Here is a 16526-nt window from a genome sequence, read left to right as displayed (position 1 = left end):
GCATGTGAAAGTTTGTTACAGAGGTGAGCTCATGTCATGGGGATTGGTTGTACATATTTCATCACCCAGGAATTAAGCCCAGTACCCAATATGTATCTTTTCTTCTTCTCTCCCCTCTCCCACACTCCACCCTCAAGTCGACCCCAGTGTCTGTTGTTCCCCCTTTGTGTTCATAAGTTCTCATAATTTAGCTCCCACTTACAAGTAAGAACATGCGGTATTTGGATTTCTCTCCTTGTGTTATTTCCAGGTTTTAGATTTTAATATTTTAAGACTAGGAAATATGAAATATTTTCTTTAATTGCTCTGTAACTCAGATAGCAAGACTTCGATATTTACATTATGGAGAAAGCACTTAGAGAGAAGAAACACAATCAGAAAACAGTCTTCCAAAATGCCATCCTGTACATAGGAAAATATCTTGCATTTGAGGAAATCTTGCCCCACTGTGAGTCTGCCCTTTGCATCTGCCAGGCATCCCAGCAGTACCACTGGACTGGGACCAACTTGTGTGGCTGTGACTGTATCTTGTCTTTTCAAAAATAAGACAGAGGAAGGCATGTAGGAGCAAAAGAGGTTAAAATGATAGTATACATTAGCATATTTAATGGTTAATGATAAAGGACCACACTTTTCCTAGTATCAATCCCATATTTATCTATGACCAGCACTTTCCCCTAGCTATCTGCTACTGGTGCCTTCAAATCTAGTGGGCACTTAGCAAGTTAACTGGCTCTAAGGGCTGAATATATTGGCCTATATTGCTTGTGGCTGTTTCTATAGTTATCCTATATGCTTCCATATGAGAAATTAAAAATCAAATGACAAATATGGAAGAAAGTGGAAACTTATTTGGGTGGGAAGTTCATAACTTAAACAATGCTTTATATATGTACTCTTTAATATGTAGAGTGCTAAAGAATTTGAAACTATGGATGACATGGGTGATCTAAGAAGAAAAATCAGCAAAATTGATCAGAGAAATATAATACATAAGTAGGCTGGTAACTATAGACAAAATGAGTGAAATACATGACAAAAATGAATCCTACAAAGTGCCTAAGGTGATGGAGAATGTTCATTAGAAGGAAGATTAGAAAAGTGAATAAACTGACTTTAAAATCTCTTATTTGAAAAATTTTCAAAACTATAGAAAAGTTAAAAGAGTAGTACAATGAACACCAGTGTATCCCACAACTAGATTTACTGTTAAAAACTGCCAAGTTTCCTTTATCTCTCTTTATAGATAGACACATATTTCTTTTTTGTCAAATCATCTGAAAGCATATTTCAACCATGGTGACACCTCACCTCTAAAAACTTCAGTATGCATCTAGCAACACCAGGAACATCTTCCAACAAACACCGAGCCATCATCTATCTAAGAAATCAATACTACTTATGTAATACTACACAGTATGTAGTCCATACTAAATACCAAATTTCCCCGCTTTTCCAAAATGTTTTATATAGATGATTTTTCCCCCTTTTAACATAGGATCCAATCGAGGTTCACACATTGTAATTGTTATGTCTCTGTAGTGTCCTTAGAATGCTCCTCTTTCCCTCAGCAGGCTCACTCTGTCCTTTGTGACTTTGAATGCTTTAAATAGGCCAGGTCAGTTGTCCTGAAGGATGTCCCATATACTAGATTCTTCTGTTTATTTAGGGTTTAGTACAAAAATATCCAGCAAGAACACTTTCAGGCTCATTTGTTTCTGTTTGTATTCTATGTTTTTATTTTTGGCATAATTTTATATTTTGAACATGTAGAATATTTACATGCTTCAAAAATCAAAACTGGTGGCACAGCTTGATTGGCCTGGTGGCAGGTAGACCCAGGTGTCAGCCCTTCATGGTGGTTCAAGCTGTGGACACTGGGCTGGAAGGCCCCAGAGGTTGGAAGCCCCCAGCTCTGAAGTCATGGGATCTGACAGTGTGGACAGTTAAGTGGGTCAGCACTTCTGTTGAGTCTATGAACAGGGGTTCAGCCATCCAGACAGGCTTTACAAAACTGAACATCTACATTCAAGGCAAAAGGAGAAAGAGATGAAAATAATGGTGACAGCTCCAGTCACAAGCTACACAGAGGTTGGTTCATGTCCTTTTAGTGAGTCTACCAAGACCATTTCCCTGTATCTCCTCTGAACAGCAATTCCATCTGCCCAGGCCTTCAGAGTCAGATGACTTTATTGAAGACACAGCCGATATGCTGTGTTTCATTCAGTGGATACTCTAGTGCCCCAAAGAATCAAGAGCAACTTCACTTTGGGAGGCCAAGGCAGGCGGATCACGAGGTCAGGAGTTTGAGACCAGCCTGACCAACATGCTGAAACCCCGTTTCTATTAAAAATACAAAAAAATTTAGCCGGGTGTGGTGGCACATGCCTGTAATCCCAGCTACTCAGGAGGCTGAGGCAGGAGAACTGCTTGAACCCAGGAGGCGGAGGTTGCAGTGAGCAGAGATGGAGCCACTGCACTCCAGCCTGGGCAACAAAGGGACACTCCGTCTCAAAAAAAAAACAGAACAACTTTTGACATTAGCAAGCATTTAAGCATTTTGAGGGAAGAAGGAAAAGTTTTCAATAAAAAGGTTTATTACACTTCAGGCTACACCAGTCCTTTCAAATTGCTTAATAGAAATAATAAAGTTTAATTGATTGAGAAAAAGGAGTCCTCCAAAGAAAATGAATGAGAAAAGGAAAGGAAGTTCCATTGCCAGGGGAAAGCTTCTGTTTAACCTAGACATTAACACTACCTATCATAAAGTGTGTGTCTAGCATCTTTTTGAGAGCACTACAATGACTCAAGCTCATTCCCAATGTGCCTTTTTAGTGTGTGAAGCTTTGTCACAGGGGACAATAATCTACACACATGTAAATTGGTCATAACTATGGTGGTCTTTGTTTTCTGTGGGGATTCAAGGAAATGTAATGTTGATTCCCCCTTCTTCACTGCATCACAATCATGTTGCCTTGTGCCAGTTGGACGTCATCCTCTCCAGATATTATCAATCAAAATATTAAAGATTTTATTTAACAAATCAAAACTATAGAATGTGATATAATCAGGGAAGTCTTCTTTTCACACATACCCCATCTACTCCAATCCTACTTATTTCTTATAAGAAACTTCTGTCATCAGTTTCTAGTCTATCTTTCCTGTGTTTTCTTTTGTAAAAATAGGAAAAACATATTTATTTTCTTATTTTTTATTTCTCACAACATATTTGACATTACATACACTCTTTTCCGTATTGTTTCTCTTAAAATAAATTTTCTTTTAAAATAACATTAGGCTTTCAGAAGAGTTGCAAAGATATTAGAGTTCTCATATGCCCCTCACATGGTTTCTCCTGCAGTTAAAATTATGTTTTCCTATGGAATATTTGTGAAACAAACAAACAAAATCAACATTTACAAATGACTATTAACTGGATTTTACGAGTTTTTCCACTAATATTCTTTTTCTGTTCCAGGATCCCATGAAGGATCTCACAGTGGATTTTGTCACATGTATCTTTAGTCTTCTGTGGTTTGTTAAAGTTTGTCAGCTTTTAATTTACTCATGACTTTGCCATGAGATGTATTGGTTGGATATTTTGTAGAATACCCACCAAATGGGGTGATGTTTTTCTCGTGAAGAGGTTGGGATTATGGGCTTTGGGGAAGAATACAACAGAGATAAAGTACCTTTCTCATCAGGCCATATGGGGACATGCTATCAACATGACTTACGACTAGTGATGTTAACTGTGCTCAGTTGGTTAAGGTAGTACTTGCTAGAGTTTCCCACTAAAAAAATATTGTTTTTCTTTTTCCATATTCTATTCGTTGGAAGTGAGTGAATCACTATGTACAGTTCATGCTAAAAAGGGGGTGGAGAGTTAAGCTCCACTTCCTGCAGGGAGTGTAACACCTTGCTTTTCCACTTTTCAGTATATCTTGCAAACCACTCTACATCATAGTCTTTGTCCTCTTTACTTTTTATGTCTATTAGAGTAGTTGCTTGGTTGGATATACCATAATTTATTCAACCAGTGCCCCACGGATGAACATTTAGGCTTTTCCCAATAGTATTAAATTATAACATTAGTTATAAATATTAAATTGTAATAGATGACTTTTATCAAATTAAATAAGGTCTCTTCTCTTCTTGGCATGCTGAGAATTCTTAATGAGGTTGTGCTGAACTTTATCCAATGCTTTTCTGTATCTACTGAGATATTATTACTTAATCCCTTTTTTAAATATAATGAATGACATTGATTCATTCAACTTTACATTCCTGATACAAAATGTATTTAGTCATAATGTATTAACCTTTTTATGGATTATTGAATTGAATTTGTTACAAATTTTTCAAGAATTTTTGCGTCTTCATGAGGGATATTAGTTTGTAATTTTTGGTTTTTATAAATCAACAATTCTTCATTAGGTTCTTACACTTACCAGGTCTGATTAGAGAATGTTGTATGTTCTCTCTTAATTATAAGGAGTGATGACCTGGCAGAAGTACAATCGATTCTGTCTCTTGGCTGGTGGATAATTTCAGTTCTTGTGTCTCTTAGCTCTTGATAATAGCAATGATTCCTTCCACCAAAATGAATCATTCAAAGCTTTTCCTTCGGTGAATCAGTCTGGGCATATGTGTTAAGGAGAAATTGAATACAACCCAAGCAACTTAATTATAAATTCTTTCATTGTGATGCTTCACTTACCCTTTATTGAGAGAATCAGGAAAATATCTTTATTCTTTGTAATCATAATTCTGAGCATTTATTGAAGCACCCTCCTTTTTGCTACCAACTGTCAGACAGTAGAAAGGGCTTTGCAAGAAGCTTGATTAATATCTGGGTGTCTTGTTTAATGAACACATTGATTAGAATTTCCATATATAGGTCTTGAATGAGAATAAAGCTAAGAATTAAGAAGTTTCCCAGCTGATGTCCTGGGTGTTTTAAATTGCCTTCTAGTCCATAGGAACAGAACACTGATTTTTAATTCTGCTCAGTTAACAAGAGCCAGTATGAGTTTGCACTTTCCTTGTGGGTTTACTTTAGGGTCAGGATGGAAAATCTAAACTTAGGCAATAGAAAATAATATGTGCAGAAGGCATTTAACCACCCTTGCTTTTGAACACAGAAACATTCCCTACCATTATCCTTCTCCTTAACCTTAGTTCACTCATGGTTAATTTTGAGTTGAATGATAAAAATATACATAAAATACAAAGGTATATGAGATAAATAAAATTAAAATAACCTTCCATAAGGAAAAGAGATAAGAACAGTCATAATCTACAATGGCATTTAAGAATAAAATATAATGTTTTATCCAGATTGCAGTGCATTATTATTTAATTGAGGTCCAAACTGTCCTAATACAGACAGCAGATATATTTATTTTGACTTGCATTGTGTTTAAAAAAAATGTTTAGTTGATGTTAGCATTTAAATATCAAGAGATTTTTTAAAATAAAATTCCAGAATTCTAGTTCTCTTGGAAAATTTGTCTGATCTAGGCTCTATGCTATTCTGAAAATGATAAGCTGTTGCTGAGTGGTGCCGCATCCCTCAGATGGGTAAGTCTGGTTTGTCCATTTTGTAACAGTCCACGCTTGGGCAATCTTACTCATTTGAATCAACTTTCTGGCCTGAGTAGACATTTCGGTTTAAAATCCCTGACAAAATTAGTGATAGCTTTCTTTATTTGAATTTCTATGAGCATACTAAAAAAAACTAATTTCAAATCAACACAAATATTGGATGATTCTCTGAAAAGATAAAGCATTTCCCTGTAGTGACATCTACAACTTATTAGAGGCCTTTCTAGAAAGGACAAGATGAAAGCATTGGGGCTCAAAGATAGTTAGTCTGTCTTCTAATTTGTATTTCCTTCGTCCCTCTTTCTTTCTTTCTTTCTTTCTTTCCTTTCTTTCTTTCTTTCTTTCTTTCCTTCCTTCTTTCTTTCTTTCTTCCTTTCTTTCTTTCCTTCTCTCTCTCTCCTTCTCCCTTTCTTTCTTTCCCTTCCTTCCATCCATCCTTCCTTCCTTCCTTCCTTTTTCTCCTTCCCCTCCTTCACCTCCTTTCCTTTCCTTTCCCTTTCCCTTTCTTTCCCTCCCTCCCTCCCTCCCTCCCTCCCTCCGTCTCTCTCTCTCTTTCTTTCTTTCTTTTCCTTTCTTCTTTTTTGTCTTGCACTGTCGCCCAGGCTGGAGTGCAGTGGCATGATCTCAGCTCACTGCAACCTCCACCTCCCAGCTTCAAGTGATTCTCCTGCCTCAGCCTCCCGAGTAGCTGGGATTACAGGTGCCCGCCACCATACCCAGCTAATTTTTTGTGTGTTTTTAGTAGAGACGGGGTTTCATCATGTTGGCCAGGCTGGTCTCAAACTCCTGGCCTAGGTAATCCACCCGCCTTGATTTCCAAAAGTGCTGGGATTGCAGGCGTGAGCCACTGCACCCGGCCCTAATTTATAAATTAATAATTACTTATTTCTAAAACAGTATTAGTTAATTTCTGTTAAAGATCAGATTTGGTAATTAGATGGTAAATAAAACCAGGAGGTACTGGGGAAGATGGAAACCAAATGTAGATCAACGCATACATTTATTAACCTGATTTGTATACTTAAACTAGATTATGCTAAAGTTTGGCTAGAAATGTTTACTCCCTGAGCATGATTATAACACACAATCAAGTTAAGAATATATGGGCTAGGCTGGGCGTGGTGGCTTACGCCTGTAATCCCAGCAGTTTGGGAGGCCAAGGTGCGTGGATCACCTGAGGTCAGGAGTTCAAGACCAACCTGGTCAACATGGTAAAACCCCGTCTCTACTAAAAATACAAAAAAAAAAAAAATTACAGGTGTGGTGGCAGGCGCACTTGTAATCCCAGCTACTCGGGAGGCTGAGGCAGGAGAATTGCTTGAGTCTAGGAGGTGGAGGTTGCAATCAGCTGAGATCACGCCACTGCACTCCAGCCTGGGCAATGGAGCAAGACTCCATCTAAGAAAAAAAAAAAGAATTTATGGGCTAGCCTTCATATATTATCCTTTCATAATACTTAGTTGACTTACATAATTAACTCATTCACAATAATTAAGTAGCTAATTGTGGAGCAAGAATATAAATAATTATTCTGGTGGTCCATTTTTGAGGTCTAACAATGCCAACTAAATCTTGTATTTGTTATATTACATGCCAAATGGATATTTTATTGGTGAATTAACACCACAGGGAATCCATCAGAATGTATCTACTAACAATCTTGTCCAAATATCTTTAACATATACATATAAATACTGAAAAATCACATGCACCAATTATCAGAATTACATGAATGCTTTATCTGATTTAACTGTAATGAAATTGTAGAGTTTTATTCACTTAGATAAACAATGAAATTAATTGGAGCTTCATAAAAGGTTTGTGTGCAATGAGAGTATAAGGGAGCTCAGCAAGTTTATAGAGATCAAAAGAAAACTGTCTTATAAAAATAGGTCATTTTTGCAATAGATTTGAATCCTAGGAAGCAAGCTTTCTCTGTTGGACATTTGTGGCCTTTAAGGCCATTTTGTTTAATCTCTTTACTACACTTGTAAACTCAACCAAAAAAAAAAAATCCCTGTGTGATGAAATTTACTTTTTATTATTTGCTTTTGAGAACCAGGACTCAATTCCCAGGGCAGGCAGTTAATGTTGGTTAATAAGAACTATGTTGAATGGCTTTTGTAGGTTTTCACCTCCTTGTGTGCCACTTAAGTAAGAAAAAAACAAAGAGTTTTCTCATGATTTTAGACCTTTTTATAAGACATGCTGAATAATGATTAGAATTCCATGTCTAACTATGGTAGTCAGCTAGACTTCCCACTGGGGAGTAGATTTTTATCATTTTACCAAACCCTCAGAACTGACCTAGGAGACTTGTGATGGTCTGAATATCAAGTGTGTTCAATTGCTCCTTTCCGCAGCTGAAACTTAGAGTTTGGAAGAATCTCTGGTGTTGGGGTAAATTTGGATGTGTTTTATTATGTGGAGTAATTCCAACATTTAAGTGAATGATAAGATGTATTTGGAGTAAAATGGAGGAGAAATTTTGGATGCTGAGAGTTGATTATTTTATCTCCCCATGGGCGCTAGTAAAGTTAGACTTTCATGTTTACTGTGATAATGTAAATTTGGTAATAAAACATATATGTTATATAAATTTTCAAATATCGATGCACAGACCCCATCAATTGTTCTTATTTCAGTTATTTTATTTTTACTTTAATTTTGAATATGGTGGCAGTACCCTTGTCCATTGTTAAAGTAAATCTGACAGAAAATATGTGTTTAGAAGGATCTTTCTATGGCCTGAATTTCTTCTCGAGTCTTTCCCTATCCTTTGGGAAGAATTCCCTGTCATGTCAGTCTTCTCTTTCTCTGGATGTTTACTACTCTCTGCCAAATATGCTAACATTAGGATAAATATATTGTTTTCAAATTATTCATTCATAGATTTGTTTTTTCTAGACACTTTGTGAGATCTCGAAGGACAAGACCATATCTCCCTCTTTTTTAAAAAAGTTTATTATACTTTAAGTTCTGGGATACACGTGTAGAATGTGCAGGTTTGTTACATAGGTATACGCGTGCCATGGTGGTTTACTGCACCCATCAACCCATCATCTACATTAGGTATTTCTCCTAATGCTATCTCTCCCATAGCCCCCTACTCCCCGACAGGCCCTGGTTTGTGATGTTCCCCTTCCTGTGTCCATGTGTTCTCACTGTTTAGCTCCCACTTATGAGTGAGAACATGTGGTGTTTGGTTTTCTGTTCTTGTGTTAGTTTGCTGAGAATGATGGTTTCCTGCTTCACCAGTGTCCCTGTAAAGGACATGAACTCATCCTTTTTTATGGCTACATAGTATTCCATGGTGTATATGTGCCACATTTTCTTTATCCAGTCTATCGTTGATGGGCATTTGGGTTGGTTGCAAGTCTTTGCTATTATGAACAGTCTCCCTCTTTTTTTATTCCTGCTATTCTGACCCAATAGATATCTGATTATATAGGATTAAGGGATACTTTGTTTTCATAGTTATGTATAAAAATATCTACATTTCATTTTAGAGGTAACCTCTCTCTTTTTCTAACTTAATATTGTATTACATACAGAATATTTCTCACTGTATGTGATCACAATTATCATGAGCAGCTTTGTTGAAAAGAATCATGTAATGTAATAGACTTTTCGTATTTCACACATGTAAAACTGTAGGTAGATCTGTGTATAAAATCAAGGTGTACAACATCCATTCTCAAATCAATGCTTTTTTTCTGAACTCTATCTCAAGAAAATTTATTCTTTCATCAATTTCTGGCCATTTGGTTTTCTCTTACCCAAGGACATTGTCTGTCATTCTATTCCTGTGGCCTATTTTTTTCCCCCTGCCATCTCTGCTTAAAATTCCAAGAGCCACAGGATACGTTTTCCTTCAGAACTCCCACAATAAGGGTCGCTTTAATGCTTAGCAGGTTTTAGCTTACAAACTCATTGTGTAGGAGCCAGTGCTTTCCTCTATGTTCTTAAAAATCAACCCAGTTCTAACACTGAGATTCTCCTCCTATAAGACAGTTTGGAAATTTAATCTGAATAATAAGACCCTCCCTAAAAGGGTTATGACAGTCACTCATAGAACTGAGATATAGGGAAGAGCCAATCATTGTCTTGCACTGGTAACTTTAGAGATTCCCCTTTAAATATGCAAGCTCTTCAACTACTTTGCTACTCTTGAGGCACAGGGATTCTATGAATCTTGAAACTTCAATGGCTAGGAACTTATCTTCAGATATGTTTTACACATATCTGAATGATTACTGTTATTACAGAAGTTAAAAACACGTCCTCTTACCTGTCTTAGAGATTCTTCTTGACTTCACAAGCTTTCTCCCTCTAAGTTCACACTCTTGGACACTTGCCATTATCTTTCATGTCTTTTACTCCATTACAAAAGTCAAAATTCCTGAGGCAAGAACACACAAAACTGGTTGCCTATCTGCAAGGTAAGAAATAGGAGTCTCTACAAGGAGAAAGAGGTACATTAACTTTCCCAGAGCCTCACTGCTTTTTGCCCCTTGAGATTTAACAGAATTTTGATCACAGAGACACAACTGATATGCCTCATAAGGCAAACGCCATTTTCTCTTTTTTTCAGTTTTCTTTTCTTTTTTATTTTTAACTTTAAGTTCCGGGATACATGTGCAGAATGTGCAGGTTTGTTGCATAGGTATAGATGGCAAGCACCATTTTCTAAGGAGCTTGAAATTCCGGGAGGTGTGGAAGAAGACTACTCAAAATGGCAGCAGGTTTGAATGTTCACAGAAGCAGCTGTTGTTCTTCCAAACCCAGGGACAACAGAACTGTGGTGTAGTCTTGCTCCCTTGCCGTGGGACCCAGATGTGGCACATACCTCCAGACCTCATACAGAAGTTCCTCTTCTAAGGTTAAATTTATACACTTTCTTAAATATCAACAAAATTAAAAAAAAAAAAACTGTTTCAGCTCTGTCCACCTCCAACAGGTAGGCAAAATAATTACTGTGCTAGATCACAAAGTAAAAATGAATGCAACTTGGTTTTTGTTTTTTCCCCTTCCTATTCTTTTCTTACCTTCTTTCCCCTATTCCAAATATTCTGTGATATTTATGAAAAGTTAGAGTGTATTAAAAAGCTGGATGATGATTTACTAAACACCTGCATTGGTCCTATAGTTAGATTTTGAACCAAGGAGAAAGCCTTAATGCAAAATTTAAATCATCACAAAATATCAGAGTCTTAGAGATCATGTTAGTTCATGTGACTAACTTTAAAGCTGTAAACATGGCCCAATATTTTTAAGAAAATGATTATAGTATTGTCTATATATTATCATAAGTTAAGAGATGATGGGTGGAAATTGTGGGGGATATCTGGTACAGAAAAAATTAGAATTTACTTAAAAACTTGCTACTACATTGCAATCTACTTAATACCCATATTTAATCATCACTTTGAATTACTTAAATCTTATTTTCATATGAAAAAGGTTGAGCTCTTCCACATTTTCTTTTTTATGAATGTTTAATAAAAAAATTAACTTGGACTCCATTACACTTTTTCAAAATGCTTTCAAAAGATTTTTTTTAAGGCCTCTTTTAACATTAACGCTTCAGTATACTGTAGTTGATACTTTCAAAAGAATTAAACTGCTAGAAAAATGGTACTCCCTTTGGGATATTTACCAAGCCATGCAATATTTTAAAATGTGGTAAAATATTTCTTGTTTCAGTGAATAAGAATGGTCTTCTCACATAATGCAGGGATGGAAGAAGATACTTGGAAAAATCAGGGAAGAGTGAAGAAGATACTTCAAAAAATCGGGGAAGATTTTCATCATAAGGTCCAAGCAAAGGCATGAGTATAAGATGTGTGTATGTGATACATAAGATTTACTTCTAAACAATTTAAGAGGATAAGGGATAAAAATCACCATTCAGTTTCTAAGTGAATACAATATAAATAATATTGATGAGCAAAGGAAAATACAAAATAAATTAAAAGTCATGAGAAGATAAAGAAACTGGATCAAAATGAGAGTTCAACAAAGGGAGCAATAAGAAAACTAAATAGGAAAAAAGTAATAAATATAATCTCAAACTACAGATGCGGAGAGACAAAGTATAGGAGGAGAGAATGTTTTTTGTAGAAGGGGGTCCATGGACCTGTGAAGTGACCATATGGCCCTAGACTGCCCCAGCTTCCTTCTGGAAGCCCTTCTCAGTGCTGCCGTAGCTGGTATCTTGTTTTGTAGAGCAGAGCAGAGCAGAGAAGTCAGCATCTTCAACAGAGCCCCGATTCAATTCTGTATTCTCTCACTATCTCCTGAACTCCTTTTTGGAGTTCCTACTATCATTTTCATCCTCTTTGTAATGTAATATGATTTGCTCACTTCAAAAATTAAATCTGTGCATTAGATCTGTAACATTGTTGAGTTAAAATTAGAGAATTCACATACTTTGATGGCAACAATACCTTGAATAATAAAAGTAAACACATATATAGAACTTTTACTCTTTTAAGCACTTTATATATATTAATTCATCTAATCCTTTCAACACCTCTGAGATATGTCTTATGATCATCACCATTTTACAGATGAAACAAACACACAAATACGAAACACAAGCTGTGCAATGGAGGAGGATGTGAAACTAGGCAGTTTAGCCTTCAGTATCCATATGCTTAATCTTTCTGCTATACTTCCTATTGTTTTGGAAATGGAAACTGAAGAGCAGATCATATGATGGCACCTGACAAAGTCTTATTTTATCATAAAAAATGCAGCCAGTGCTAAAGCTACCTACTTACCTTTAGCACTTCTAATATTTTTAGGGTAAGTAATGGCGTAGTCTACCAGCTCATCTCATTTGCACAATACTTTGTTTCACTCCCTATTTTGTCGTCTGTCTGCAGTTTTACTCTCAATTCCTGTGTTTGTTTCTTGGAGCTTTTGTAACCTATTACCACAAACTTGGTGTCTTACCACAACAGAAATTAATTTTTTTCCACAGTTTTGGAAGTGAGATGTTTGAAATCAAAGTGTTAGAGATTTTTTTTTTTTCTAAAGGCTCCGCAGAAGAGTCTGTTCCATGCCTCTTTCCTAACTTCTGGTGGCAGCAGGCAATCTTTGGCATGCTTTGACTTGTAGCTGCACCATTCCAACCTCTTTCTACCTCTGTCTTCACGTGGACTTCTTTATATGTCTATCTCTTAAATCTCTCCCTTCTTTTTAAGGAAACCAGGCATTGGGTTGAGAGCCCACCCTAATTCCAGGATGATCTCATTTGCGAATCTTTAATTACATCTACAAAGACTTACAAGTAAGGTCACATTTAGTGCCAGTGTTAGGACTTGGGCATAGTTTTTTGGAGACCACTATTCAACCAGCTATACCTTCTCCACATTTCCTCTATCATCTAATTCTACTTTTAGTCCTTTACTGTTACATGGATTGACTGTACTTTTATTAAAAATTGAATATGCTAATAAATCCCACATATTTATTCATTATGCAGATTCCTGAGCCTGAGTCTACTGACAAATATACCACATCCCCAGAGTAAGTTGGAGTCTCTTAAAATTGTCTTGCTGACATCTAGCGGAGATTGTCCCCACAAGCATGTTCCTTATGACGGATGCCTGGGTCAGAACACATAATACAGTAAGTATTGTACAAGCTCTAGTAATATTGGTATTGGTGACATTTTAATAGAAAAAGTATTTTGGTTTACCCTAAGATTTTTCATCAAAGGGGTTTAAGCTGACCTCTATTCAACTTCCTAAGATAAGAATTCTATGGAAAATTATATTGTAATATTTACATTTTATCTAAAATATTTATAAAACATAACTTTCATACATTTATTATTTTCTGACATAATATCATAATCATAAACATAATTTTTATGCTTCAGTGTGTGGAATGAATGCTTCCAGTCAGACTAGAAACTTTAAATCATTAATTACCTCCCCAGGGTTTTGCTTCCTGTTCTAATGCCTTCAATTTACTTATTACAATTTTAGCATAAAAACTATTTTTCCTAAACCAGATTCTGTTTTTATTTTTCTGAGGCAGTTTCTGATAGGTAAGATATTTGAAATTTTCTTTATATGCTGAAAGTCACCTCAAAACAATTTGGTAAGATATTTGATAACTATTATTTTTCTTATTTATAAGAGCATAGCAACATAAATTATTTCATTGTAAGATGCACCTTATTTTTTGTACCACTATGATTCTGATTTTAGAGATGTTAAACTGAAAAAAGTGTGTCTTAGAATCAATTATCCTTAATTTCTAAATCTATGCATTAAAAATCCTTGAACCCATGCATTAAAAAAAAACTTGTTAGTTATCTTTTATTACAGTGTGTTTGCCCTTGCTGCCTTGTTTGTTTTTGCTTTGTTTAATTAGTTTCTTTTCTTTATCTAGTTCCTTTTTATAAGCACAAAGATTCTGAGAAGCACTGCCCCTCCCACGTGTCACACTCTGGGGAGAGATTATTGGAATGCCTCTTGGATCAGGTATCTTTGGTGATCATTCCACCTAGTTAAGATGAAGCTGGTGATAGCCTTTGGCTTGTTTCAGGTAATGTAACCAGATTTTCCAGTGACTTGTGAATTAACAGGCTAAAAACTAGTTTTCAGTTTCTGGAGAAGGGTTCCCAATCTCATTTGAGGCTATTGGAGGAAAAATCCCTTCAGAAAATAAAGCATGACAGTAAGATTTTAGTATGCAGGAAGTAAATTCAGTTCCTTTGGAGATCAGCATGCCTCTATTCAATCCTCTCCTTAATCCCTTATGAGTCAGATCTAGTAGAGGGTTGGACCAGGAAATTGAGTGTAGGGTTATAGGTGATAAGATGAGGAGAGGCACTCCCCTCAGGAGTTAAGATGCAGGAAATTTGGTTTGCACTTTAGCCAGTACAAGGCATTTCACCAGGATGGAGAATATGTGCTCTCTTGCACAGAAATCCGTGCCAGCAGTAAGTGATGTGGAAGGATTTAGTGAAATTTTGCCAATAACCCCAGGCTTACTGCTTAATGAACAGAACATTCTCCTGGGACTTTAAGAGGTCCTATGAAATAAGGGACATAAGTGATGTACTTTCTTTTCTGTTAGGCTTAAGAAATTCTGTTCTGAGTGCAAATAGAGGGAATGATTTCCGACTTTCCTATTAGATAGCAGATATCTTTGCATCTTGGATACATTTAGAAAGAATAGAAATGTGAATGATTGAAACCTAGTCAGTCAATTGATTTATTAGAATTCCTGGAAGAAGTCTGAGTAAACACAATCTCATTCTCTTTCTTTTTCTCTCTGTCAGTTCTTCTTCTTGGGTTCCTATACTATGGGATATAAATGAAACAGTGCAATGTAAAACTAGTATAATGATGGTCGAGAGTAGGTCCCCAATAAATCTTGGTTATTACTGTTATTGGAGAGAATGATGAAATTTAAAGCTAGTGGGGGAAAAAGAATCGTACAAACTGGAAATGAATTGGAATGAGTGTTGCTTCAGGTTGCCCTCAATTTGGTATCAGTACCCTCAGTAAATCAGAGTTGCTGTGACCTGGGCTTTGATGTAAGGGTAGCAGAATGATTTAGAAAAAACAGCATTAGATTAAAAGCCAGAGACATATTATAGTCCTAGTTCTTTCGCTTACTAGAGATTTGACCTTGAAAAGCTTAATTGTTTAAATCCCGTTTCCTCATCTGAAAAATGAAGACTGATGATATCTGTCCTAACTCCATCTTGTGATGATCCAATGGAATAAAGTGCTGTCAAAATGTGAGGTGTTTTTTTTTATCCAAAAAATTCAGTGAATTTACATTTTATAAGGTAGTATATGCCATCTCTATGTCTTAAATCCCCACAGCCTCAGGAACAGGAAGGTGTCCTCTTTTCATGGGGGAATCCCAGTAACTATTAGTTGTAACTACAACTATTAGTAACAATGAATAGTTATTATACTACTACAATGATTGTTGTTATATTTAATTTAAACTACTTATAACAAAAGTAATAAGTAGTTTACAATCACCGTCACAAAACAACCACACCACCACAACAATCAAACCTAGAGCAACTAAGGGGACAAGATGTACAAGCACTAGGGGTGTAGAAGAGCAATTCTGAATAGGGGGCCTGGAAGTTCTTATGGCAAGCTGACAAGTTGAAACCTGAATGAGATTTGAAAGAGTTAATGGAGAAATATGTGCATCTGTATGGGGAAAGAACATTCCACAGGGAGAGAGCAGCTAAATCCAGTGGCTCAAGGTGGCAACATACCTGATGTGTTCAAGGAGCAGCATAGCAATCAGAGAGGTAACACAGTGGGGGATACTCACCTTTGACTTCTGCACGTTTGATGATCTCTTGGATTTGCCTAATCCATCCTGTTACATGTCAATATATATACTTATATTTTACATAGACAATATATGATTTTAAAATAAATATATTATTTAGGCATATATATTACATAATTATACGTGTAAGTACACATATGTGTGTTGTGTGTATATATTACACATGTATATTATATACATGTACCTATAGTATATATGTGTATATATAATATGTAATGTTTTGATTGTACTATATATAGCCCTTACCCCACAATTTTGATATCAATCTTTTCCAATTAATTGTTTTAAAAATATATAAATATATTACTGAGGATACCCCATACGCATTGTTATCTGGGCTGAATAGTTTCCAAATAATAATTTGAGTCAAGTATGTTATACAGAGTAAATTGACAAGATAATTTTTCCTACATATTGCTGTCTTAGCAAAAATTTGGGGAGTATGCTACATAATATACTTACAATGAGGCATTTGGAAATAAACGTAAAATAATAACAAGGTATTACACTGTAGAAGTAGGATTTGTTTCTTGCTATCTGGAGGAAATATTCTATCAAATATTAGACTT

The 16526-nt window shown here is 35.9% G+C and overlaps 1 long non-coding RNA gene and 1 pseudogene across 2 annotated transcripts in view; both read left to right on the top strand.

Annotated features, from left to right (window-relative positions):
• Positions 1 to 15380, top strand: part of LOC101056880 (uncharacterized) — a 130129-nt gene extending 114749 nt beyond the window's left edge. Inside the window, exons 2-4 of one of the 2 annotated variants that reach the window (XR_010149761.1) lie at positions 11314 to 11436; positions 13100 to 13245; positions 14017 to 15380. This is a non-coding gene — a long non-coding RNA (uncharacterized LOC101056880). Of the gene's footprint in view, positions 1 to 11313; positions 11456 to 13099; positions 13246 to 14016 lie in introns of both variants that reach the window. The other variant, XR_010149760.1, reaches the window with a different exon arrangement.
• On the top strand, positions 1856 to 2695 carry LOC100615788 (heme-binding protein 2-like; annotated as a pseudogene).
• Positions 15381 to 16526: the final 1146 nt, after the last annotated feature.

Source organism: Pan troglodytes, chromosome 13 (genome assembly GCF_028858775.2).
Source record: "Pan troglodytes isolate AG18354 chromosome 13, NHGRI_mPanTro3-v2.0_pri, whole genome shotgun sequence".
Lineage (NCBI taxonomy): Eukaryota > Metazoa > Chordata > Mammalia > Primates > Hominidae > Pan > Pan troglodytes.
Note: the sequence above shows the minus strand (reverse complement) of the source record. Positions and strands in the feature narration are given on the sequence as shown.